We start from the raw sequence: 27,355 nt of genomic DNA, 5'->3' as shown, positions 1-27,355 counted from the left end.
GCCACTCCGCCAGGAAGTCTCTGACTTAAATAAATCTTGCTTTTCTCTTTGCCTTGTCTGCTTGGAAATTCTTCTTCCATGTGAGACAAAGAACCCAGGGAATCTTTTCTCTGCACCATTTCACCCTTAATATTTTGACATGCTCTATATGAGGTGTTTCAGAAAGTTCATGGAAGAATGGAATTAAAATATAAGTTTATTTTGGTGCAGAAATGCTTTGTTCTTTTACAGCATCCATTTTCATGAACATATTGAAGACTTCTCATCTGCACGGATTTTGATTATTTCACATCAAAATAAATTTGTCTTTTAATTTCATTTTCCATAAAGCTTTTGTAGTACCCTTCTATTTGGATTTCCATGGGTCATTATCTTATTTTTTTTAAAGGTTTTACTTATGTATTTGGAGGAAGAGTTGAGACAGAGAGAGGAAGAGCCAGAGGGAAAGGTCTCCCATCCATTGGATCACTCCCCAAATGGCCGCAATGGGAAGAGCTAGGCCAATCTGAAGCGAGGTGCCAGGAGCTTCCCCCAAAAGAGGAGCAGATGAGACACAAACCTGCACCCATATGGGACGCTGGCACCACAGGCAGAGGCTTAGTGTACCGGGCCACAGTGCCGGCCCCCATTGGTCTGTATCTTAAATACTCTGGCAAACCATTGGAACCACAAGTAAATCCTTTGCAACCAGAACTAAAAGAATGGTCAATTCCTGATTTCATATGATAAGAAAAATAACTTATGAAATGCTTGCTATGTGGTAGGCATGGTGGAAGGTCTTTTAGTGCATTATGCTGTTTAATCTAACAGCTATCCTAAGCAGTGCTATCAGCACACCTGGTTTGCATATCCAGAGGGGTAAAGTCTTTTTCTTACTATCACGTAGTGAGTAATAATAGAAGCAATGGCTGACTTTTACTGACTATTTGCTAAGTGCCTGATGCTGATTTACAGACATCCATTCTTATGGTTGTAATACTTGATTCAGAAGCTACTGTTAGTCTTGCTGTACTATGGAGGAAGTTGAAACAGACCACGTCAGTTCTGGATCCAAGGTCACGCAGCAACTTGCTGGTAAGGCCGCGTGTGGCAGAGATACTGGTGCTGATTCAACACACCATCTGCTCTCTGCAGTCAGCCAGGGTCCTTTGCAGGTAGCGCGACCGCATGACAACCTGTGAGCAATTGGCTGTGGGCAGAAGTATTTTTACCACTACGGGGCTGAAGCGTGGAAGAGGGTGTGTGAAGTTTCTCCATTTCTTCTCTTCCTGCCATGCCTAGGAACCCTCTACCAGTGCCTGGTGGGGCCCCTTCAGCTTCAGGACCCCCGAATAATTGTGTGGCATCCAGCTGCCTAGCCTGACGACAGTGTTGGATGTGCAGCATCGGGGAGGAAATGAGCCTTGCTCGTGTTGAAGGGAAGGGGCCTCATTTGCTCCGTAGTGTCTGTCTTGCCTATTTAGACAGACAAAGCCCTTGCCACCCCGACTCTGGGATTTCTTTCTACAGCTAAGCTGTGCTGCACCCCCCCCCCCCAAGGAATAAAGACCTCCGTGTAAAGTAACGTTTGTGATTGTCTTTCAAATCAAGATGCCTCAATGTGTCCCATCTGACCTGAAGTACTGGAATCACCAACATCAGCTACATTAATTGTAGGCACAATTCCAAGCAATATTTGTTTTTTATTTTATTTATTTGAGAGGTAGAGTTACAGACAATGAGAGGGAGAGACAGAGAGAAAGGTCTTCCTTTGCCGTTGGTTCACCCTCCAATGGCTGCTGCGGCCGGCGCACTGCGCTGATCCGAAGGCAGGAGCCATGTGCTTCTCCTGGTCTCCCATGGGGTGCAGGGCCCAAGCACTTGGGCCATCCTCCACTGCACTCCCTGGCCACAGCAGAGAGCTGGCCTGGAAGAGGGGCAACCGGGACAGAATCCAGCGCCCCGACCGGGACTAGAACCCGGTGTGCCGGCGCCGCTAGGCGGAGGAGTAGCCTGTTGAGCCGCGGTGCTGGCTCAATTCTGCCTTTAATCACATTTTCAACTTAATGCTAAGTTGACATCCCAATTAGCACTGTGATCAGAGTTCCCTTCCCTGTCTTCTCTGTCTCTCCTTAGAGAGCCGGGAACGGCAGAGAGGGTGTGGCCACAGGTTCTCAGCAGGTCAGGGGGGATCCAGTGAAACCACTTGTCGGCACAGCAGATGGAGAATCGAGCTCTCTGCTTCAGAACCTGATCGCCCTCTCGTTGTCTAGGAGAACGCACAGTCACTCTTGCGCAGGTGGATCCAACCTTTTCCTTAGGCGTTGTGTTTCAGGACCCAGGGCGCTAGGCTCTCGCTGCTCCTGGGAGACACGGAGCACACGCACTCTCAGGAGTGATTCGGTGGCAGCTGAGGTGAGCCATGCTGCACGATGAAGGCCTTTTCTCTCGTGGTTCCTCTGTCTGGAATCCCGCAGCCTGTTTCCTCATTGGCTAAACCGCCTGGCTGTGCCAAGGCTCGTTTTGTGCTTGTCTCCTCCAGGAAGCCTTCCCTCATGCACCAAAAATGGCTTCAGTTGGTCCCCTCGGCCTCATATACTTTTCTCAATACCAGTCTTCCCTAGTGATTGGGGCCTCTTGCCTAGATTCTACGCTTTTGAAAACTTCTTTCTGACCCTTTGTGGACTACATTGTTCCAGCAGGGTGGAGAACCCCAGCCACGCTTCTAGATCATTCTCTGTGCAGCAAGGACCCTGCTATTCCCAGCCTAAATTGCCTCGGGCTTGCAAAATTTGCTCTTAGATTCCGTTTACATATAGGGATGACTTAGCTGGTGTGTTGGCAAAGGCACAGCGGCTTCGGATGGGGATGCCAGTGGGTCAGATTTGGCAGTGTTGGTGGAATGTGCGCATGAGAACCCTTAAAGCACGAGGTGGAGCCCTGGGTAGGAAGAGATGGAAGGAGGGGTCTACAGTCCCCACAGTGCTCGGGGCGTGCCTGGCTGTCCGGGCACTCGCTCTACTGTTACTGCTCTGATTCTCGGGCCGTTAGACTGTGAATGAATGAGGGGCGGTGTTCTTCCTGATTCCTTGTTGAGTAAACTACAAGGTGCCTGGTTCGTTGCTGCAGTGTAGAGCGGCACCTGGAATGGGCCGCTCCACAGCTCTCCTGTCTTCCCATCTGGAGAAGTGTCTCGGCAAGGGTTGAAAGTTCACCCCGATTCTTTCCCTCTGTGTGCCATCTGCAGAATCCGGTTGCCTGGAGGTTGCCTGGGTTTCAAAGGAGCAAGAAACCCTTCCTGGCAGGGTTTCCTTCCACCACCTGACCCACTTCTCAAGGGTGAAGCGCCCCTTAGAGAGTTGGTGGAGTGAATGACCTTGCAAATCTGTGAAGAGGCTGCACCAGATAAAGAAGCCTTGAGCCGTGAACGCTCAGCCGTGAGCTGGAGAGGTGGATGTGCTGAGACTTGCCCAGGCCGGCGGGGAGTATCCATTCCACCACGGCAGAATTTCTGACTTGTTTGCTCAGGGCTGTGGCAGTCAGGAATCTTCAACATCTGATTTTTTAAAGTTCATTCCCTGAACACCTAGTATATTAAATATTATATATTATATACAATATATTATATTAAATATTACATGTATTGTCAGGAATATTAGAGCCACCCAGAGTTGAACACACTGGAAATACGTACACCACGGAGATCAACAAACACTGCAGACCAGGGCTTGCTTTTGTGTCTCTTCTCTGGCGAGCTGACACACTGGCCCCCACTCCCTATCCTGAAGGAAGCCACATTCTGCCCAGGAGTGGGACACAGAACAGACATCTCTTTTCTCCACATCTTTACTTTTAAACCAGAAGAGTCTGTTTGCTTTGTGTAACACATTGGAAAAGAGCAGGATGTAGGAATAATGAACAGTATCAGCTAACCCTACATCCCTCCCTACAGAAGTAACTTTGGAGGGTAGCGTTGCAGAATTTTCCTACAGCTATGCAAACACATAAAAACAAATATCTATTTTTAGATACATGGAATGAAGCTATAAAATACACATATTTCTGAACTTTATTTTCCCTCTAAAAATATATTGTAGACATTTGTCCAAGCTAGATCATGCAGATCCATACCAACCATTCATTTTGTCCAGGATCTTGTCTCTGATGCAAAAAAATAATTTCAGGGACAAGATGTAGGTAAGAATAAGATTTATTTTCATGCAAAGCAAAAGCACACACTTGAGAAGTAGTGCTGACATGCTCAAAAGTGACCTGTGCCCAGCGCGGCTCAGGGCCATCCCTTTAGTTACTCTGGAGGCATAGTGAGTAGTATGTGGGGTAGAGTTTGGTTCAGTATTTATAGGGGCCAGATGAGGGGTGGGGTTGGAGCACCACCCTTTCTGTTGTCCTTTTATGGGAGTCTCAGAAATGTCTTAGTGTCAAGTGTGTGTCCATGGTAATTTTTTTTGTTTTAATTTTGACAGGCAGAGTTAGACAGTGAGAGAGAGAGAGACCAAGAGAAAGGTCTTCCTTTTCTGTTGGTTCACCCCCCCCCCCAATGGCTTTTACGGCCAACGCGCTGAGCTGATCCGAAGCCAGGAGCCAGGTGCTTCTCCTGGTCTCCCATGCAGGCGCAGGGCCTGAGCACTTGGGCCATTCTCCACTGCACTCCTGGGCCACAGCAGAGAGCTGGACTGGAAGAGGAGCAACCGGGACAGAACCGACACCCCAACCGGGACTAGTACCTTGAGTGCTGGCGCCACAGGAGGAAGATTAGCCTAGTGAGCCGCGGCGCCGGCCTCCATGGTAATTTTATCATAATGATACTACAATTAGCCATAGGTCATCACAGGGATGCCATCAGCAACCATTTGGTTATTTTTGGTTTGGGGTGGGATTTTTGCAGAAACTGGTTTTTCTCAGTACAACGAGTGGGGGATTAGTGGAGCAGGCAGGGAGGCAGGGGACGGTCTGGAGACTTCAGCTCCTCCTTGCTTAGGGTATCTATTCTTCCTCAGAGTTTCATCCCTTGATCTTTACGGGAGGCCAAGGGAGGAAAGTCCATTTTCTGTAACTCCCTGCTGTGTGAGGGCATTGTCCCTCCCTAGCCAGGGAACAAAACTGTCTTGTTGGTGGTCTAGAGGTCCCATCAGTGGAACCAGAGGTTCACCACAAGGCATTGGTAATGGCTGGAATCCCTGCACGAACACCATTTTCCCACGCTATTATTGGATTCTGGAAGAGACAAATTTGACCCTTAGGATGAGCATACATGGGCCAACCAGGAACAAGAGTGAGCACCATGTCAGAGAAGGGAGACGACTTTCTGTTGCTTCCCAGGTGGTGGGAGCTGAGAGACTTCTCTTACCAAAATCTTGGAGCCACTTGGCTTGGTCACAAATCCTTTTGAGATCTTCTTCCATGAACTTACTGTTGTTAAGGTGAGGACAGCAAGTTTTTTAATCCCTGCACATACTCTGCCCTGCTTGGCCTGCAGGTAATCTAGGGCTAGTCAGTTGTCCATGACCACTTTAAATAGGGAATCTACAGAATCTTGTAGTTGCTCCAGGGCCAGGCCAACCATCCGGGCTAAGGTGCCCAAGGTAACAGACAGATTTCTTAAAGCTACTTCATGATATGGAGTAAGAGTTTCTCATTTTCCTATTCTAGTAGAAATGTTTACCAGGGAGTTTTCCTGCCAATAGTACTTTCTAAAGGAAGATAGGAGAAGAAGTAGAAAAACAATGTCACTGGGAGATGCAACAGCCTTAATATCCCTCTCTTTAGGGAGAACTTTTTGGAAAAAGAAAATAATTTACTTACCTTTTAGCCTTTTGAAGACAAACCTGAGGCCCTCAATTGGCTCACAAGAGTAGGCCGAATACTTTCCTAGTGTGACGGTGAAGACTCGAGGGGCAGATGTTAATTTAAAAAAAATGTTTCAAGAAAGTTTTTTTTTTTTTTTTTTGACAGGCAGAATTAGACAGTGAGAGAGAGAGACAGAGAGAAAGGTCTTCCTTCCGTTGGTTCATCACCCAAATGGCTGCTACGGCCAGTGTGCTGCACTGATCCGAAGCCAGGAGCCAGGTGCTTCCTCCTGGTCTCCCATGCAGGTGCAGGGCCCAAGCACCTGGGCCATCCTCCACTGTACTCCCGGGCCACAGCAGAGAGCTGGACTGGAAGAGGAGCAACATGGACAGAATCCGGTGCCCCAACTGGGACTAGAACCCGGTGTGACGGCGCCGCAAGGCGGAGGATTAGCCTAGTGAGCTGCGGCGCCGGCTCCAGAAAGTTTTTGATCTCTTTTGATTTCTCCTATGACCCACTGTTCATTCAGGAGCATGTTGTTCAGTCTCCATGTCTTTGCATATGCTCTAGGGATTCCTGAGTTGCTAATTTCCAGCTTCATTCCATTGTGAAGAAGATACATGGTGTGATTTCCATTCTATTTTTTTTTTTTATTTGAAAGGCAGACTGACATACACACATACACACACACACACACACACTCCTGCAGAATGAGGAGAAAAAGAAAGGAAGAAGAGAGAGATTTTCCATCCACTAGTGGTTCACTCCCCAAGTGCCCACAACAGCCAGGACTGGTCCAGCCTGAAGCCAAGAGCCAGAAACTGCATCTGGGTTTCCCATGTGGGTGGCAGGGCTCTAAGCACATGAGCCATTATCCACTGCTTCCCAGGATATGTCTATAGGAAGTTGGATTGGCGGGAAAGCCATGGAACTTGAACCAAAACTCAAATATGTATGCAGATCTCCTAAGTGGCAGCTTAATTTGCTGTGTCACTATGCTTGCCCAGGTTTAGTTTTTGACAGATGCACTCAGCTATAAATTCCGTGTAATTTAACTGCAGTAGGAGTGCTAAGTAGCACCTGTTGGAGTCCTTTCCATTAGGCTACAATTGTTTAGAGGAATATCCTTCTTCCCAAGCTTTTAATAAAGCCAGATCTACTGGTCTTCAACAGCCATGGAGGTGGTAGGAGATTCTCAGAATGGTGATTATCTACTGAATTTCTTTGCAGGCCAAAGAGAGGCCACTGTTACTCTGGAGGGACCTTGGGAGCCTTCAAATAGGGTCATTTCTTTTAGTAGGACTTCAGATAATTTTTGTGCCTTTTCTTTTCTATCAGTGAAAGTATCAATGAAGACTAATAATTACTTGTGTCTAATGTGATCTAATGTCCACGATGCATTGGGTCTTTAGTGAAATCCCATTCTATCTCAGGCATGGTATGATAAGGACTTCCAGCTGTTTCGATGGGCTGGGTGTTAGAGCTTTTAGCGCCATCTCTTGAATGTCCTGGGTGGCAGCCGCCTTTGCTGCCCTATCCGCCAGTACGTTTTCTCTGAGGACATGGGTATCCCCCTTCTTGTGGTCCCTGCAATGAGTAAAAGTCACGGTCAGAGGCTCCAAGATTACCTGGAGGTGAGGCAGAATCTCTTAGAAATGTCTAACGGAGATTTTTTGCAGTCAATAGGTCTCTCTTTCACCAAATTGCTGCATGCATGTGTGTGTGGCGTGAGGAAAGTGTATCTGGAATCTGTATAACTATTGACTCTCTGGCTTTTCCTTCATTTTAAAGTTCTAGTAAAGGGCCAGTGCCGCGGCTCACTAGGCTAATCCTCCGCCTTGCAGCGCCAGCACACCGGGTTCTAGTCCCAGTCGGGGCACCGGATTCTGTCCTAGTTGCTCCTCTTCCAGGCCAGCTCTCTGCTGTGGCCAGGGAGTACAGTGGAGGATGGCCCAAGTGCTTGGGCCCTGTACCCCATGGGAGACCAGGATAAGTACCTGGCTCCTGGCTTTGGATCAGCACGGTGCGCTGGCCTCAGCGGCCATTGGAGGGTGAACCAACGGCAAAGGAAGACCTTTCTCTCTGTCTCTCTCTCACTGTCCACTCTGCCTGTCAAAAAAAAAAAGTTCCAGTAAAGGTTATAAGCTTGGCCTTTTCAGTTGAGGAGTTGGGTGGTAATACCTGGTGCTGGTCAGCTTGATTGAGATTTATTATGACTTATCTTGTCTCTCTAATCTTCTCCTCCATGAAGCTACTGCCATCAGGGAACCATTCAACATCTGGGTTTTCCAGAGGTTCATCTTGCAGATCAAGTCCACTGGAGTAGAACTGCTCTGTTGTCTCCATTAATACGCAAGGTTGAGCTAGTTTTTCAGTCTTTTCAGATGGCACAAGAATAGCTTGATTGAGGACTTGACATTCTTCGAGAGTAACTTCTAATCAATCTAAAAGGAGAACGTGGTGGTGTTTCGTAAGGTGTCTTTCTGTTAGCCATGGTGTCTTGCATTTCTCGAACTCCTGGAACTTGGTGTGGAGTTTGGACTTCGAGTGGCTGGTGGTTTCCTCTATGGGAAGTGCAGGTGCAGCAGCTGCCCTCAAGCATCCAGGACGTGCTGCTGCCACTGAGTCTCACTGTTTGAAAAAGTGGGCTACTGGTAGTTGAAATGGACCCAATTTTGAAGTAAGAACACATGGGGTTACTTCTCATCTTTCAGCTACAGACCAGACGAAGGACTTGTGTAAATGAGGAATCTGCAGCGCAGCAGACCCTTAATCTTTTGAAAGGTATTGTGTTGTTTTTCTGACCATTCAAGGGGGTCAGCATCAGAACCCGTTAAAGCTTCATATAGGGGGTCTTGCCCTAAGGATGCTGAGCTTCCTGGACCAGCATGTGGGGTAGGAGGCTCGCCTGTGAATGGTTCTGGCTGGGTTACCCTTTGGTAGAGAGGGGCAGATGGGATTGTAGGTAGAGGTGGTGAACTAGTAGGAGGTGAAAGAATATCAGAGCTTGTGGGAGAAGGGGAGGACTCTTGTTCCCTGGGGATGGTTCTGGTGATGGAGAAAACTGAGCTGGAGGTGGTCAAGCCCTAGGTGGTGGAGAGCCACGTGACAATAGATCATCTGCCATGTTTATCTGCTGCTTTTTTGAGTCTCATGTCTCTAGATGGGTAGGGGTGTAGTAGAGCCTAGATCCCTCTAAAGGTACGATTTTGAAAGAGTGCCATGAAGGCCTAGACATTTCTGCCATTTTCTTTGTCTCTCATAAAAGAGGTCAGGTAGAGAACAGTATTAAAATTGAGGGTCCCATTTGACAACCAGGTCTCCCCATCTTCTAACTTGTATTGTGGCCAGACAGAGTTGCAAAAGGAAAACAACCCATTCATTGTTGACACATCTAGTTTAAAACTTCCCCAGTTTTTAAGGAGGCAACCCAGGAATGAGTCCATGGTTATCAACAGAGAGTTACTCATGGTTGAAAAAAACCTCTTCATGATCTAGGGAGAGAAAAAGAACAATAGGGAAAGGAGCGGATCATGGCTCCAGGAGAGCCCTTTCAGTGGGCTAGCTTGGATCTGGTGTCTCAGCAGGTTGACCATGTCCTGCAGTAGCCAGGGTGGCCCAGGGTGGCCATTTTAGGGACTTATTCAAACCTGGCAGCCTAGATGGTGCCCTTGTAGGCTGTGGCCTCTTCCTTTGATGTGTACAAGGTTGTCGTTCCCCCTCTTCGCGGAGGAACGACACAGGACCCTGCGCTGTTCTTTTGTTTGCTCGGCCCTCCCCGGGTTTGCTGCTGGTTCTTCCCGGGTTGGCTGCTGTCCCTTCCACCTCCGTGGAAGGGCGGTGCCCCCTACCACTTTTCCCACTTCCGCGGGGGAGCGGCACACCACCGGCCAGCTCTCTCGGGGGCTGCTCAGATGTTACCCGGATGTTCCCCTTAGATGTTCCTGGTGCATGTTGTCTCTCTCCTCCTTTATAGTCCTCTTCCACCAATCCCAACTCTGCTACCCACACACCGAGTACGCTGCTCTCCTCCAATCAGGAGCAGGATCAGCTCCTGCAGGTTATTGGTCAAACTGGAGGCAGCTGTGTAGAAGCTGTTTCCTCCTCTCCCAGCGCCATATTGTGGGAGACCAGATGCATAGAATAAGTCTTAATTCCAGTAACTTAGTCTAGTCCGAGTTGCTCCCCACACAAGGTTCCTCGTCTTTCCATGAAGGTGAGGTATTTAGATCTTAAGTCTCATTCATAGCATTTTAGCAAGGTGGTAGTGTGCTTGATACTAGCAGTTAATATGACTGTTAAAATAATCCTCAAAGTTATCAGTTAAGGGGGAGGCAGGAGGTTCTTCTTTTCAACAATATAGAGAAACTTTTGACTGGAGAGAATTTTTTAAAGCACCCATCAGTTGTGTCCCAGAACCACATCCAGACTTCTTATTCTGAGTGTTGCTGTGGATGTGGGAGATGACAACACAGTAACGCGTGCAGAAGGAAGCAGCATCACAAAGGAGATGGAGGGATGCTTGGTCCTGTAGGTGCAGAATCAGGAATGTGAGAGTGGCCAGAACTACAGGGTTTTACACAGAGGCAGCAGGGTTCTTGGGGGATTACAAGATGGCAGAATTTATTTGTCATATGCAGGCAGACGCTAACTAATGGGTACCAAAAATCTCAGTGATGAGGATGACCAACTATGCAAATATGCAACGAGGCACTCATCCCAAGGAAGCAAAAAGCCTGGCGCTTCAGAAGCCAGAGGTGAAAGCGAGGTCAGTCCATTCTGAATGTCCATGGCTAAATGGTGATAGAATCAAGAATACTCTCTGCTTGCAGTATGGCTTGGGAGCAAGTACCAGCTGCTCTTACAAACATTCTTCAGGAAGGACCCAATGTATTTTTTTTTTTTAACAGGCAGAGTGGACAGTGAGAGAGAGAGAGACAGAGAGAAAGGTCTTCCTTTGCCATTGGTTCACCCTCCAATGGCCGCTGCGGCCGGTGCGCTGCGGTCGGCACACCACGCTGATCCGAAGGCAGGAGCCAGGTGCTTCTCCTGGTCTCCCATGGGGTGCAGGGCCCAAGCACTTGGGCCATCCTCCACTGCACTCCCTGGCCACAGCAGAGAGCTGGCCTGGAAGAGGGGCACCTGGGACAGAATCCGGTGCCCCAACTGGGACTAGAACCCGGTGTGCCGGCACCGCAAGGCAGAGGATTAGCCTAGTGAGCCGCGGCACCGGCCCCAATGTATTCTTTCTGTGTGGTGTCAGCTCTTGGCTTCCCACCTGCAACAGTCTCTGGAGGAGTGGACATGGCTGGGTGAAGACGGGTTAGTCTGTAGTGGCTCAGAGCAAAGTGAAGAAGGAGAGAAATGTAGAACAAAACCAAGACTCTCAGATGCCAGGGAGGTGAGAGTCGGGGAAAGACTCATTGACCAGTTTCTGGGTGGGTTTGATCTCCCCGCTTGCCGACTCAGCATAGATGTTGTGGGATGACTGGGTTCAGGTTCTTTTCGCTGACCCCAGAAGGACTTGAGGATAAAACGTAGGTAAGGGTTGGCAGAAGAATAAGATTCATTTGCATGCAAAGCAAAATAAACACTCAGATGGGGATTTAGGCATGTTCAAGCGTGAGCTGCACCCCGTGAGGTTCAGGAACACCCTTTTACTCGATCTGGAAGCATAATGGAGCCCACAGAAGCATCCACGAGCCTTGCAAAAATTGGCACTAATGCTCTCCACTTCCAGCAAGCGTGAGAGCACTTAATTTTCAGAATTCTCACCAGTAATAAAAATTACCAGTACTTTTAAGTTTTGAAAATTTGCTGAAACTTATGTTGTCGTTTTTCCATATTCACTACGGAGGCTGACTATCTTATCTTCCATTTGTATTTCTTCTTTTGTGAATTACTGATTAATCTTCTTTGCCAATTTCTCTATTGAATTATTCATTTAAAAATCAATTTATAGGAACTATTTAAATAAAATGTATTTTGGTCATTAGTCTGGAATATGCAAGGCAAACATTAGCTTCAACTCTGTTTGTCTTTTAACTTTGTATTATGTTTACCCATACAGAAGTTCTATAAAACCAAGCTGTTCAGGGGATGGTTTTGTTATTTTTATAAAGGCTAACCATAAAGTATGAAAACATCATCTCATACTTCCTTAATACTTCTTGTTTCTCCTCTACTTTTAGGTTTATTTGTTTTTAGCTATGCATAATTCATTTTTGTGTATGATGTGAGATAAGGATGAAAAAGATATATGTAAGAGACTGCTTCTTGTAATATTGTTTGTAGCAGTAAATTTGGAAATCTCTTAAATGCCCATGGGGGAAATTAAGTATATTGTGATAAATCTACAATATTGGGCATCACATTACTAATAAAAATTATTGGATCAATGCCTATGGAAATGGAAGCAGTTTTTTTTTAAAAAAAAGATTTATTTTATTTATTTGAAAGATAGAGTTACAGAGCAAGGTTCAGGCAGAGAGAGAGAAAGGTCTTCCATCCTCTGGTTCACTCCCCAAATGGCCACAATGGCGGAACTGGGCCAATCTAAAACAGGAGCCAGGAGCTTCTTCTGGGTCTCCCATGTAGGTGTGGGGCCCAAGCACTTGGGCCATCTTCCACTGCTTTCCCAGGCCACAGCAGAGAGCTGGATTGGAAGAGGAGTGGCTAGGACATGATCTGGTGCCAATATGGGATGTCGGCACTGCAAGTGGAGACTTAGCTCACTACGCTACAGTACTGGCCTCTGTAAAAATTTTTTAAAAAAGAAAAAAATAGCCCTGCACATATATTTACATATGTTATGCACCCTCTGCTGGTCTCTGGTCCTCTGTTGGTTTAATCCTGGTATTTCCCTTTCTCAGTGGATTCCCATTCAGGTTTTCAATAAAACTCCAAGCTGGCTTCATTTCAAGTGTCTAAAAGGCCCATGACCCCTCCTACCTTAGGGTTTCCTTTTATTTTGTAAACGTGGGCTCCCACAGCAGGTTGTTGCTTTCTGGCCTTTCGGACAGAGTCAGGCACTGTTCTGTATCTACTCCTCCTCATCCCAGACTCCGGGGGTCGTGTGTCAGATTCTCAAAAAAACCTTCCCTGCTTATTAAGGGAGTGGTGGCGGGTGGATTGATGAGCTCGTGTAGCTGAACAATTGTTCATCTGTGACTGAGGATGAGAGACTATAGGAGGAATCAAGAGAGGAAGAAAGACCATGTTATAACAGAAAATAATTCACTGCATACAGTGCAGATCAAACTATTGATTCCAGTACTCCCTTATAGTAGGAGTATAAGCCAAATATACATCACCACCTGCTGTCGTCCCCTGATGGAGAAGGTATTTTCCCTGCCCATATAATTTACTGTGGCCAATGGGATGCTAGTAGACATAAATCAAATAGAAGCTTGCAATATTCCAGTGTGGCCAGGCTTGCTCTGTTGCACTTCTGCCATTGCCCAGGAAAGAACATTTCTGGAGTAGCTTTCTAATCCCGGAGAGTGAGTCAGGTGAAATAGAGTGCGTTGAAGCCCTAGCTTAAAGACCAGCCTAGCTGAGATCAATCTATGAACCACAGTTCATCCAGTACACGTGAATGAGAAAGCAATGTGTTGTCTTACTCTGTTTTCTGTGGCAATAACAAAATATCCGAATCCAGGTACTTCATAAAGGGGATAAGCTTAATTAGCTCATAGTTCTGGAAGCCGAAAGTGCGAGATAGGGGGACCCCAGCTGTTTGGCCTCTTGTGAGTGCCCCCTTGCCTGTGTTACAACTCAGTGGACAGTATTGCAATGGGAATGCATGTGAGAGGGCGTGATCTCATGCAGTCCGGAAGCCAGAGCAGTGCAGGGATCAGACTCCCTCTTCTTACAAGTCATTCTCTCAGGAACTGACTCACCTCAAAATGCAACATTGAGGACCAAGCTTTTCACATGTGAACCTCTGGAAGACATAGACAAAGCACAGCGTGTGTGTTTTGAGTCACATTTTAATGAAGATTATTGATCCTTCATTCTTTAGACACGAACTCCTAAGTTTACTAGGGCAATAATGAACTCAACTAAAAGGATGCATTCCTTTTAAGTTTTCCTTTAAAGTTTTTAATCGCTAGATGTGTTTGTGTAAGTGTTCTGGGCAACGAGGTGGAGTACTGAGTCAACCATCTTGGGAGTCTGAATCAACGGAACTGAGGAACTGACTCAGCTGAAAGATACAGTGCTTTGCTCTTCCCTTCTTCCTTCTTCCGTCCTCTGGCCTACACATGTGAGAGCTGGAGGTCTGCTGGCCATTCACAGATGAAGAGGCTCCTTTGCCATGGAAGCCGAGTTCTAGGATGGTGGAGGAGAAAGACGAGAGAGCCTGTCCCTGATGAATGTGGAAGAACCAAAGCATTCTCATTGCCTGCCTCTAGAAGTCTCCGCTTTTAGAGAGAAAGACGTTTCTAGTCCTAACTGATACGGGAATAGAAAGCTGAGTGGGAATGTAGAATGTAACTATGCTCTTACTATAAATATGTATATATACTTAAATGTAAAGATTTATTTCTTTTTAAAATATTTGCATGTATTTTCTGCTAAGTACTACTCTCTTTTTTAAAAAAAATATCTATTTGAAAAGCAGAGTTAGAGAGAGAGAGAGAGAGAGAAAGTGAGAGAGAGAAAGAGAGAGAGATTTACTATCTGCTAATTCACTCTCCAAATGGCCACAATGACTGGAGCTGGACCAGGCTGAAGCCAGAAGCCAGGAGCTTCTTCTGGGTCTCCCATGTGCATGGTAGGGGCCCAGGGACTTGGACCAACCTCTGTGGATTTCCCAGGCACATAAGCAGGGAGATGGATAGGAAGTGGAGCAGCCATGAGTTGAACTGATTCTCATATGGGATGCCTGCATCGCAGACAGCAGCTTTACCTATTGTGACTCAATGCTGGCTACAAGGTTTATTTCTTTGAAAGGCAGAGTGACAGAGAGAATGGAACAAAGACAGAGATAGAGATATAGCTATAGCTATAGCTAGATAGATAGGTAGATATTCAGATAGATAGAGATATTCCATTCACTGGGTCAACAGCTGGGACTGGGCCAGACTGAAGCCTGTAGCCAGGAACTCCACCTGATCTCTCACATGGGTGGCAGAAATTCAAGTATTCAGGCCATCACCTTCTGCTTCCCGAGTGTATGAGCAGGACACTGGATCAGAAGCAGAGTAGCTTGTATGGAACCAGTGTTCTAATATAGGATGCCGGTATCACAAGCAGCAGTACCACAATGCTGGCCCCTTTACTCTAAATATATTAAAATAGAATATCTGTGAGAATAAGGACTAGCATGTACTGGAGTCAGGACTTGATTATAAGGAGGGAACATGTGTGCTAGGGATGAGTGATTATGGTCGGCCTGGATGCTAGGCCTGGAACTAGTTTTGACTTTCAGTTCTAGCTATGAGCAAATAATAGCAGCACCCTCTTGGGAATGCTGGGCCCCAGTTTTCTCATCTCAAGATGGAAACAGTACAGGTAAAACCCTACTGCAAAGAGAATTGGAATATTTTATTTTATTATTTTTTGACAGGCAGAGTGGACAGTGAGAGAGAGAGAGGCAGAGAGAAAGGTCTTCCTTTGCCGTTGGTTCACCCTCCAATGGCCGCCGCGGCCAGCGCACCTCGCTGATCCAAAGGCAGGAGCCAGGTACTTATCCTGGTCTCCCATGGGGTGCAGGGCCCAAGCACTTGGGCCATCCTCCACTGCACTCCCTGGCCGCAGCAGAGAGCTGGCCTGGAAGAGGGGCAACTGGGACAGAATCTGGCGCCCCGACCGGGACTAGAACCCGGTGTGCCGGCGCCGCAAGGCAGAGGATTAGCCTAGTGAGCCGCGGTGCTGGCTTGGAATATTTTAAATCAGCCGCAGCTGGAGTGGCTGTGCGGTGTACGGTCCTTTCTGTGACGGCTGTGAGAACAGAAGAGGTGGCAATGATACTTCTCGGGGGTTCCTAGGTATAATGCAGCTGGAGTTGGGAACCAGTGTTCTCTACCTAATGGAAGAGGTTAAGTTCAATCCACATTTCATCTATAATGAGAAGTCTATTTCCTAAACATCTTTTAAGCAAAAACATAGTTTCTCGTTTTTTTCCCCATAAGGTAACTGGAAGAACAACTAAGAATGTATACACTCATTAGCTCCACAACAATGTATTCCCATGCTTTAGGCAATTACCTTATTTGGTTCCAATTTTCCCACATTACAAGGTTTTACTGTCACAGACCTACTTAAGGGCTCATCACAGGGGCTGCCTGAGTATCTATGAAGGGACAATGCTTTGAGCATTGTGAAGCTTACGACCTTGCTGGGAGTTTGCACTGAAAAGAGGAAAAATGTGACCCAACGGCCACTGAGATCACAGGAGTCACTCTGAAACGGAAAAGTCAGCAGCAGGGACACAGGCAGGCATAGTTGTATGTAAACAGGATGGTAATTATATCTCCTCTCCAGACCTCATCTCCTGAATGTGGTCCTTGGGGAAATTATGGTGGAGACGTCCTCAGATAGTCAAAAACAAAGAGAAGGAAATGGCAGCGACAAACGCGTGCATGTGCAATATTCCACTATTCCAAGCTGAATTCCTCCTTCAGTTAAGCACATTATGTTGTAATTGTTATTGTCACTGACTCAGATGTGTTATTAAGTTATTATGATGATTGTTACTGTCGCAATTAGGTAGTAAATTGACTCCTTTAAGCACTTTGAAAACATTAAATAATTTTTGTGTAGGAGCAGCCCCCAAGGAGGGGTGCAGCGAGGTTGCTGTGCCTGACTCACGGTTTCGTGTGTGAAATCCTGCCTGGAAGACGCTTGCCACCTGCCTGCTTCCCTGCCCGGCATCAAACCGTGATTCCCACTCAGTGGTGTGTTGGATCACACCTGCTCGCTCACTCATTCATGCACTCTTTGTACACTCCTTGGGGGGCTTTGTACCTGCCGGGAGCAGAAGATGCTGCCACTCCAAGGCGGTGGGGATCATTTTACCATCATGCCCAACAGCCTTTAAAATGGCTGATGACAGTTAGTGTATGAATATCCCCTACTCCCCAACCCCTCAGATGGGAAAACTCTGAGGCACTGCTTTATATAACTTCCCAGAGTTCTCATTTGGGATGAAAATACACTTACTCAGAGTGGCAATGGCTTGGCCAAAGCGCCTTCATCCGTTACATTCTTTCTCCTGTCTCATTGCCTTACGGGGGGCTCTCTGTGTCTCCTTCCCCAATAAAGTACTTACATCTGATTCTTGTTGTAGGGTCTGCTGCTGGGACATTCTTGCCTCCAGGTCCTGTGGACAAAGGGACGCTCATTGTGCAGGTAGGTGTGATTAAAAGCAAAGGAGGTTGACAGTCATTCCCCAAGCTGGCCAGCCACCAACACACTAACTCCTAGGGAGCTCTGTCTGAAGACGGTGCCTTATCAGCTCTTCTGTCCTTCTCATGGGCTGACAGCAATGACTACTAAATGATGGTATATTTAACAACTCATCTTCCACGCATCAACCTGTCCATTAACCACCCATGCATCCAGCAGACTATGGACTTAACACACATCCACCTGTCCACCGCCCACTCACGATCCAAACATCAGCCCAGCCACTCACCATCCATCCGCCTCTCCCTCACAGCTCGCCCTCCACTCCCCTTCTCCAAGCACTTAGAAAATCTTTGCCCTGGGCCTAATATCGGGTTAATCAATGTAGGGAGAAACAAGGCATTTATAAAAAGGTTAATAAGCTGACCTCAATTCACCTTATCTCTGACTGCTTTTATTCTTGGGAATGCTTTGATCTATTAGGAATTTTTTGAACATTTCAGGCTCTTTCACCTCTACTACATACATTTCCTCTGACTTCTTCATCTTTCTAAATCTCCTTATTCCTTCTTTAATGTGAGGATCGCTGGAAGATTCCCTTGAAAGTTAACACCTAAGGGGTTTTTCAAGATGGCGGAATACGGAAGGCGCTTACTGCTCTTGTTTAGGGGAGGGTAGTTAAAAAAAAAAAAACAGTGGAGAGAGTGTGATCTCAGGGACGGGTGAGGGAGAACATGCAAAGGAAACTCCATGCAGATAGGAGGGACACTGTGCACACTGTAACAGCCCTGTCCTGCCTGGTTTCCAGGACCAACTGCAGATTCTACTTTGTCTCAGTGCCCTGAAACAATGATGAGGTGGGCTTTTGTAATCATGACCCTACCCCTAATGTGAGTTGCCTCGGATGTCAGATAGAGGGTGGGGGCTGATGGAAAATGGCCCTTTCCTTACAAAAATTGTTCAAGTCCTCAGTTCTTCCCTGGCAATGAGGTTCGGCTTTTTATAGAACAGCATCCAATTTGTCAGCAACCTCTAGGTGGCTTATTGATTTAGCATTTCTTTGGAGATGCTAACAAATATGTGGTCTGCTCATAGCAACAGGGAGTTGGCTCTAAAAGGGGAATCCGATGGTTTGCTCCCAGCTGAGCTGGTTCAGCACTTTTGCAATCACTGTTTTTTCAGAAAATTGTTTTAAATAGAGTTGATGCGCCATTTTCATCAGTCTTCCTCTTCTATTTCTTCATTTCTGTCTCCTCTTTTTTGCTTCCTTTTTTTTTCCTAACAGTGCAGTGTCCTTGTGTGGTACCTCCCACACTGTTATGGAGGGAGTCATTTCATAGTGAAATCACCTAACTGAAAGAGAAGTCTGCTTTGGTAAACTGCTGAAGCTCACTGTGTCAAAGCCGGCAGGTTCTGGAAATGACTTTAAGAAAAAAAAAAAAAAAGCCCACTTGTTCATTCTTTCAGGGCACTGGGGCAAAATCGAATCGTGGAGTTGGTCCCTGAACCAGGCAGCACACAGCTAAGTCCACCTCGGACTAGCTCCTTGGGCTGGGCGTGCCCTCTGGCACTCTACTGTGTTTCTTCTAACCCCCAACTCCCAAGGGGAACCATTCACTAATCCAGTTAAGGTGTATTTTGTTAGTGGATGGGCTATGGTGCAAGTCAGCAGGAGTGTCAGGACTGCTTCTCTCCCTCCTTTTATCCTGTGCCTCTAACAGCAGGGGTGATACCTGTGTGTTCATTCTGCACATCGTTTTGTGTAATGTGGACATTTCAATAATATTAATTCTGTTAATCCATGAACACATTTTTTCATTTTTTGTGTCTTGTTCAATCTTTTTCAGAAATGTTTTGGAATTTTCACTGGAAAGCTCTTTCATATCACTGGTTAAATCTGTTCCGAGGTATTTTATTTTATTTATTTGGTAGCTAATGTGGATGGTGTTGCTCTTTTTTTTTTTCCCTTAAAGATTTTTTTTTTTTTTATTTATGTGAGAGGTAGAGTTACAGACACAGAGAGAAAGAGAGAGAAAGATGCCTTCCATCCTTTGGTTCACTCCCCAAGTGGCTGCAATGGTTGGAGCTGGGCTGATCCAAAGGCAGGAGCCAGGAGCCTCTTCTGGGACTCCCATGTTGGGCCATCTTTCAGTTTTCCCAGGCCACATGCTGAGAGCTGGATTGGAAGAGGAGCAACTGGGACGTGAACCAGCACCTGGGGCTGCTCTTTTTTTTTTTTTAATTTTATTTTTTTTGACAGGCAGAGTAGACAGTGAGAGAGAGAGACAGAGAGAAAGGTCTTCCTTTTGCCGTTGGTTCACACTCCAATGGCTGCCGCGGCTGGCGCGCTGCGGCCAGCACACCGTACTGATCCGATGGCAGGAGCCAGGTGCTTCTCCTGGTCTCCCATGGGGTGCAGGGCCCAAGCACTTGGGCCATCCTCCACTGCACTCCCGGGCCACAGCAGAGAGCCGGCCTGGAAGAGGGGCAACCGGGACAGAATCCGGCTCTCCGACCGGGACCGCAAGGCGGAGGATTAGCCTAGTGAGCCACGGCGCCGGCCCGAGGCTGCTCTTATAATTTCTTAGTGAGTTCATCAGTGGTGTATACAATTTTTTGGAGGTTTTTTTTTTTTTTTGTATTCTACTACTCTGTGGATTTGTTTATCCATTCCAATAGTCTCTTGCTGATCTTTTGGTTTCTCCACATATAGAGTCATGTTAAATTTCTTCCTTTCTACCTGTATGCTTGAAGTCTATGTTTTCTGGTATCAGGGCAGCTTCTCCTGCTCAGTTTGGTTCCTGTTTAAATGGAGACTCTATTTCTGTTCTTTCTCTTCCAATCTGTGTGTATCTTTACTAGCGAAGTGAGCTACTTCCTTTTTTTTTGAAAGATTGAAAAAAAGTGTATTTGAAAGGCAGAGTTACACAGAGAAAGAAAACTCTCCCATTCACTGCTTCACTCCCCAAATAGCTGCAACACCAGGGCTCTTGCAGGCCAAAGCCAGAAGCCAGGAACTCTGTCTCCTACATGGGTGGCAGGGCCCAAGCACTTGAGCCGTCTTCTGTTCTTTCCCAGGTGCATTAGCAGGGAGCTGGATTGGAAGCAGAGCAGCTGAGAAGTGAACTTGCGGTCCCGCGTGGGATGCTGGCGTTGCAGGTTGTGGCTTGATCTGCTGCTCCAAACACCAGCCCCAAAGTGAGTTTCTTGCAGGCAATTATCTTGGGTCTTGTTTTTATCTAATCAACCAGGCAAAATCCTTGAATTGAGATAGTCAATTATTAATAGTCAGTTTATAGTCAATTATTAATAATAGTAATGGATTACTCTTGTTTATTCTTTAATATTTCTTCTGTTCATTTTTATTAATTACCCTTTGCTCTTTTTCTTGTGGGCTCTATCCTTTCAAATATTTCATGATGTTAGTTGTCTTTTACTATTTCTTAAGGATACCCTGAAATATATTCTATAATGCTGGTCTGGGTGATGCATTCCATCAGGTTTTGCTTGTCTCGGGTAGTATTTCTCCATCATTTAAGAAATAGAGTTTTCTGTTTGGTTCTTTTGCAAGACCTCTATCACTTTGCTAAACTTCTCCTTCCTATCATGCACTGATTCCCTAATTTCATTTAGCCAACTGTATTTCCTTGTGTCTCTCTGAGTATCCTTATCACCATTTTTGGAGTTATTTGTTGAACATTTCATAATACTCCACTTTGATGGAGAATGATCTTGAAGTGAGTGTTGGTGAGGTGTGCTTCTTGTAGGGAACAGACAGATGGATCTTTTTTAAAAAAAAAATCCGTTTGGCTAGTCTGTATCTTTTACCTGGAGAGTTGAGGCCATTTACATGCAAGGTAACTAATTTTTTTTAACTTTTATTTAGTAAATACAAATTTCCAAAGTACAGTTTATGGATTACAATGACTCCCCCCCCCATAACTTCCCTCCCACCCACAACCCTCCCATCTCCCGCTCCCTCTCCCATTCCATTCACATCAAGATTCATTTTCAATTCTCTTTATATACAGAAGATCAATTTAGTATATATTATGTCGCTCCCCCTCTTCGTGGAGGAACGACACAGGACCCTGCCTAGGCTTCATATCCGAGTCACGGCACCATTATGTCGCTCCCCTTCTTCGTGGAGGAGCAACACAGGACCCTGCGCTGTTCTTTCGTCTGCTCGGCCCTCCCCGGGTTTGCTGCTGGTTCTTCCCGGGTTGGCTACTATCCCTTCCACCTCCGTGGAAGGGCAGTTCCCCCTGGCCGCATTCCCCACTTCCGCAGGGGAGCGGCACACCGCCGGCCGGCTTTCTCGGGGGCTGCACGGGTTCCCTTAGATGTTCCCCATAGATGTTCCTGGTGCATGCCGTCTCTCTCCTCCTTTATAGTCCTCCTCCGCCAATCCCAACTCGGCTGCCCACACGCCGAGTACGCTGCTCTCCAATCAGGAGCAAGTCCTACAGTTAATTGGTTGAACTGGAGGCAGCTGTGCGGAAGCTGTTTACTTCTCTCCCAGCGCCATATTGTGGGAGAGCAGATGCACAGAATAAGTCCTAATTCGAGTAACTTAGTCTAGTCCGGATTGCTCCCCACAGATCCCCCTTTCTTTTTATTTTTTAGCGTTGATACGCGCCTGTCTTCGGTGTCCCGCGGCACACACTCTGCTCTACTTGCTAGAGTTGCCACAGGCTCTTACAAGTCCTATCAGGCAAACCGAATCCGGGTCCTCTCTTCGCCATGTTGTGAGGAGGTTTTTAGGCGCTGATGCGTGCCTGTGTTCGGTGCCCTGCAGCGCATGCTCTGCTCTGCTAGAACTGCCTGCAGGTGTTTACAAAACCTATCAGGCAAACCGAATCCAAGCCTTCTCATTGCCGTATTGTGGGGGAGACTTATTAGTGTTGGTTTGTGCCTATCTTCGGTGACCTGCAGCTCATACTCTGGTCGAGCTGCTTGCTGGCGCTTACCGCCTTAATTAGGCAGACCGAATCCAAGCCTCCTAATGGTTGTATTGTGGGGAAGCCTTACTGATGTTAATTCGTGCCTGTCTTCGGTGACCTGCGGCGCATAAGCTGCTAGCCGCCCAGGTGCTCATCGTGCTCATCGCCTCACTTAATCAGGCAGGCCGAATCCAAACTTTCTCGTTGCCATGTTGAGGGGAGGCCTTTCTATTTCTCTATTTCTCTATCCCCGGGCATTCCTATTTCTCCCATTCCACTTCTAAAACTTCTGTTTCTCTTATCCCCGCAGCTTCCCGCTGCCCGCCCCGAGGCTACTTCTCGGCGGCTTCCCAGCTGAGCTGCTTCAGCCCGCGCCTCTTTCATCTGCGCAGCTTCCCGGCTTTGCGCGGCTTGGCTTCGCGCGCTCCGCGGTCTCCACGCCCTTCGCGTCTGCACCACGGCCTACGCCAGCCCCGTTCCCTATCTATTCACGCCCCGTGCTCTCTCTGCACGCGGCGGCTTCCGCGAGTAACACAGCGTAGCTTACGTGTCCGCCACTAGCATTCAATCTAAGTTCCCCGGGCTAGCCTGGCGAATTCAACCCAGCGTACGTCTCCGCCCCACGGTTTGGCCTCCCGTCCTTTGCTCCCCGGGCTAATCAGACGGATCCCAATCAGGCTCACGTTTCAGCTTCTGGTTTCAACTTTTCGCCCCCTATTCCCGGGCTAACTTGAGAATCCCAAAGTGGCTTTCGTATCCGCCTCGGCCTGCCCCCCGCGGCTTCAATTTCCCTAACATTTTTCTCTACCCGGTATATTTCCCTAAGTTTTCTTCCAACAATATTCCTCCCTCATTTCTCCTGGCCTCTCCCCACAGTCCGTATCCGAGTCTGTTTGTTCTTTCACTTTCGACCTTAGAGATTTCTCCCAGCTTCCCCCCGTAGTCCGTATCTGAGTCTATGCCTAGGCTTTCAATAGCTTCTTCCGGCACCCTTTTCGTCCGGCTTTTCCCTAGGCTGTTTGCTAGTCTCTCTCTCCGGTAATTTTCCCATTTCTTCCCGTTTCTTCCCTCCTGAGTTTCATATCCGTCCTAAGTTTCCTATCCGAGTCAGGTTTCCTATCCGAGTCACGGCACCATTATGTCGCTCCCCCTCTTCGTGGAGGAACGACACAGGACCCTGCCTAGGCTTCATATCCGAGTCACGGCACCATTATGTCGCTCCCCTTCTTCGTGGAGGAGCAACACAGGACCCTGCGCTGTTCTTTCGTCTGCTCGGCCCTCCCCGGGTTTGCTGCTGGTTCTTCCCAGGTTGGCTACTATCCCTTCCACCTCCGTGGAAGGGCAGTTCCCCCTGGCCGCATTCCCCACTTCCGCAGGGGAGCGGCACACCGCCGGCCGGCTTTCTCGGGGGCTGCACGGGTTCCCTTAGATGTTCCCCATAGATGTTCCCGGTGCATGCCGTCTCTCTCCTCCTTTATAGTCCTCCTCCGCCAATCCCAACTCGGCTGCCCACACGCCGAGTACGCTGCTCTCCAATCAGGAGCAAGTCCTACAGTTAATTGGTTGAACTGGAGGCAGCTGTGCGGAAGCTGTTTACTTCTCTCCCAGCGCCATATTGTGGGAGAGCAGATGCACAGAATAAGTCCTAATTCGAGTAACTTAGTCTAGTCCGGATTGCTCCCCACAATATTAAGTAAAGATGTCATCAGTTTGCACCCACACAGAACATAAAGTGTAAAATACTGTTTCAGTACTAGTTATAGCATTAATTCACATTGGACAGCACATTAAGGACAGAGATCCCACATGAGGAGTAAGTACAAGGTAACTATTGATAAGTAACTACTTGGTCCTGTCATTTTTCTGTGAGTATTCCTGTTGTTTATTTTGGATCTCTTTTGTACTTTTACTGGGGGGATTTTCTGTCTTTGCATTCCTTCATGATGATGGTTTTCTTTCTGTGTTTCTGTGTGTAGCATATCCTTTAGGATCTTTTGTAAGGCTGGACGAATGGTGACAAATTCTTTCAATTTCTGTTTGTTATGGAAGGTCTTTATTTCATCTTCATTCATAAATAATAGCTTTGCAGGGTACGGTATTCTGGGTTGACAGTTTTCTTCTCTTCGTATTGGACTACATCTTGCCATTATCTTCTAGCATGTAGGGTTTCTGATGAGGCATCAGCTGTGAGTCTAATTGGAGAGCTTCTGAAAGTAATCTGGCATTTCTCTCTTGCACATTTTAGAATCTTTTCTATATATTTTACCATGGAAAATTTGACTACAATGTATTGTGGTGAAGATCTTTTCTGGTCATACCTGTTAGGGGTTCTATGTGCTTCCTGTACTTGGATGTCCCTTTCTTTCTCCAAATTAGGGAAGTTTTCTGTAATTATCACTAAATAGGCCTTCTAGTCCCCTCTCTCTTTCCACACCTTCAGGAACTCCTATGACCCATATGTTGGATCATTTGATAGTATCCCATAGATCTCTAACACTGTTTTTAAGTTTTCAAATTTCTTCCTTTTTTTTTTTCAGTCTGACTGTAAAATTTGCAGAATTTATTTGCCTTCTAGCTCAGATATTCTTTTTTCTGCCTCATCAACTCTGTTCTTAAGGCCTTTCACCACATTTTTATTCGATCTATTGAATTCTTCATTCCTAATATTTCATTTTGATTTTTCTTTAAAATCTCAATTCCATGGGAAAAATTTTCACTCATATCATATATGCATATGTGTTTGTGGCTTTGCTTCTGGTTGTTTTTGAGTCATCCTATGATTAATTTTTTGATTCCGTTTCCAGCATTTCCTCAGTCTTCATCTTCACATTCTAAAATTGAAATGCTGTTGTGTTCCTTTGCAGGGGTCTTTTTTCTTACGTTTCTTAAATTTCTGCATTTATTTTTAGGCATTTGTAGAATATTTCCCCCCTCTGATGGCTTTTATCTTTGAGCTGTGCCTCTGTGGCTTAGTGAAATGTTTGCACTTTCAGTTACTATCAAGAGGTGTGTGGTGGCTTTGGCCATGGAGCTCTGGTCTGTGCACGAGGGTGGGGCGAGTATCCAAGGGAACACCCAAGTTGGGCATGGTAGCTGTCTTATGGTTAACTGGATGGAGAGGAATGGTCACCTCTGTTGGTGTGTCCACCTCTTCTCTTCCAAATTGAGGCATGCCCAGGGGTTAGCCCCCAGTGTGTTCAGCACTCATCAACTCTGCTGTATGAACTGCAGCAGTGATACGCACCTCCTTCCTGGGAGCCTGGCTCCCTCTTCTCTGAGCTGCTCTAGGCAACCAGGGAGATCTGAGAGTGTGCAGCAGCACTCTGCAGTTGCCCAGAACCCAGCTACACCCTGCCTCCTCTCACGCAGTCACAGTGTCTCTGTAGTCTCAGCACCCAGGGCTCTCAGGTCTCCTGAGACATTCCCAGAGCCGCTGTCCCTGTGTGCCCCAGCCTGCTAGATGGAGTCCTGGCCTCCTGACATGAGTTTTTCTCTCTGGTAAGATCTCTAGCTCACAAAATACCCACCAGACGCAGCCCTGTTCACGTCGCAATTGTGCTGGGCACATAAGAGAGTCCCACAGGTGGCACTTCCCTTCCATAGGGACGGCTCCGCCTCCCCGCCTGCTGTTGGGTGGGTGCAGCTGGCGTGGTGGAGACCGTCTCCGTATGTTACTCTTGATCTGCTGTGGTTGTTGCTGCTGACCGGGTTGAGGGCGATTCTGATAGCTGCAAGGTGTGCACACAAGAGCTGGAGCAACTGCCACCTGCTCATGTCCAAAAATGGTGCCAGCCCTCCCAGCACTGGCTGCAGGTCCCTATTGTAGAGGGGAGAAGAAGGGAGATACAGGGCGCTTTTTCCCTTCCTCTGGGTGAGCAGATCTAAGGGATCCAGGCTGGACTCAACAGCGATGCGGTTCACCAAGCTCTGCTTCCAGCTGTGTCCACAGTGGCATGGGCTGTGCAGTCCAGTCTCGCCTGGTTTGCCAGGGTGGGTGCTTTTTTCCAGATCCAAGCTGCTGGGTCCTTTGCTGTCTCATCGCTCGTGGCTGTGTGTCTGCACCTTCCACACAGGTCCGGGCCATTTCTACTGCTTTCGCAGGACCTCCCACTGCAGTTTTACCCTGAGAGTGTGCTTTCTCCACTTTGTAAATCAGACTGCCCTGTTGCTAGTCCATCATCTTGGGACCCTCTCCTATCCATCGTTTTCAAAGGATAACCCTCCTGGATGGAAATCTTCCCGAAGAAATGCCTTTGGGTGTTGGTTTGGTAGCTGGTCTGACTTTGGTTTCAGTTGGATGCTGCAGCCTAGCCTCTCTATACCATCCAGGAGGATTCTTTCAGGTCTAGCAGGTGTGTACAGGTCTTGGTCATGCTGGTTGGAAGTGTGGCAATGCCCTATCCTAGTCTAGGGTGTGTGCACTCTGCCACTTGTGCCCACCAAAGCTGATGCCAACTGGGTGGGTTGGCGTCATGGCACTCACCAATGTCCATGGTTGCTGAATAAGGGAGTCCCTGTAGACTGAGCTGCAGCAGGCCACATGATCCCAGAGCTGGAGTAGGCTCTTTGCTGTGGAGCTGGACTCTGGCTCGTTCACCCAACGTGAGGGAAGGCCGCAGAAGGCTGGGTGTGTGTGGGTGACCAACCAGTTCTGCCAAAGCCAGATCAGGCTCAGGTCACAGTGAGGGCAGTTGAGGATGCTCACTGAAGCAGGGACCTGCAGAGCCCAGTGGGTGTGCAATGTACATGCTCCCCAGAGCTGGAGTGGCTCAAGGAGCTTGGATACCCAGAAAACACTGCCTCGGGTGGAGAGAGCGGAGAGCCAAGCATGCAGAGACAAGTGCTGCGACTTCTGAGTTCCTGCTCTCCCGCATCGCCAGTCCTGCGTGGTGCAGAACTCTGCCTAGGCCAGGGTGCTGGGCCGTTGTCACAGCTGGATCCAGCTGGGTCTGTCAGGATGTGATCCTGTTATGTCCAGTAGGGTAGAATGTCTGTGAGGTTATTTTGTTTCTTCTCTATGGTGGAGGAGAAGAATGGTGGACACCCCTATTCAGTCACCTTGGTTCTCCCTACTTCTTGCATTCAGAAGAATGAGGCACAGAAGGCGTGAGGGATGCAAGGAGCACTTTTAAAATTCATGGAAAAATGGAATTCAAAGATAAATTTATTTTCATGTAAAATTTTTTAAAAAAGATTTGTTCTATTTTATTTGAAAGGCAGAGAGAGAGAGAGAGAGAGAGGGCAAGAGAGAGGTTTCAATCTCTGATTCACTC

At 47.3% G+C, this 27,355-nt stretch overlaps 1 long non-coding RNA gene across 1 annotated transcript in view; it reads left to right on the top strand.

Annotated features, from left to right (window-relative positions):
- Nucleotides 1-27,355, top strand: part of LOC138849406 (uncharacterized) — a 305,173-nt gene that overhangs the window by 273,965 nt on the left and 3,853 nt on the right. Inside the window, exons 8-9 of the long non-coding RNA XR_016232907.1 lie at nt 17,081-17,142; nt 20,218-20,337. This is a non-coding gene — a long non-coding RNA (uncharacterized LOC138849406). The remainder of the gene's footprint in view (nt 1-17,080; nt 17,143-20,217; nt 20,338-27,355) is intronic.

Source organism: Oryctolagus cuniculus, chromosome 4, assembly GCF_051225735.1.
Source record: "Oryctolagus cuniculus isolate XC-2025 breed Fujian yellow rabbit chromosome 4, ASM5122573v1, whole genome shotgun sequence".
NCBI classification, from domain to species: domain Eukaryota; kingdom Metazoa; phylum Chordata; class Mammalia; order Lagomorpha; family Leporidae; genus Oryctolagus; species Oryctolagus cuniculus.
Note: the sequence above shows the minus strand (reverse complement) of the source record. Positions and strands in the feature narration are given on the sequence as shown.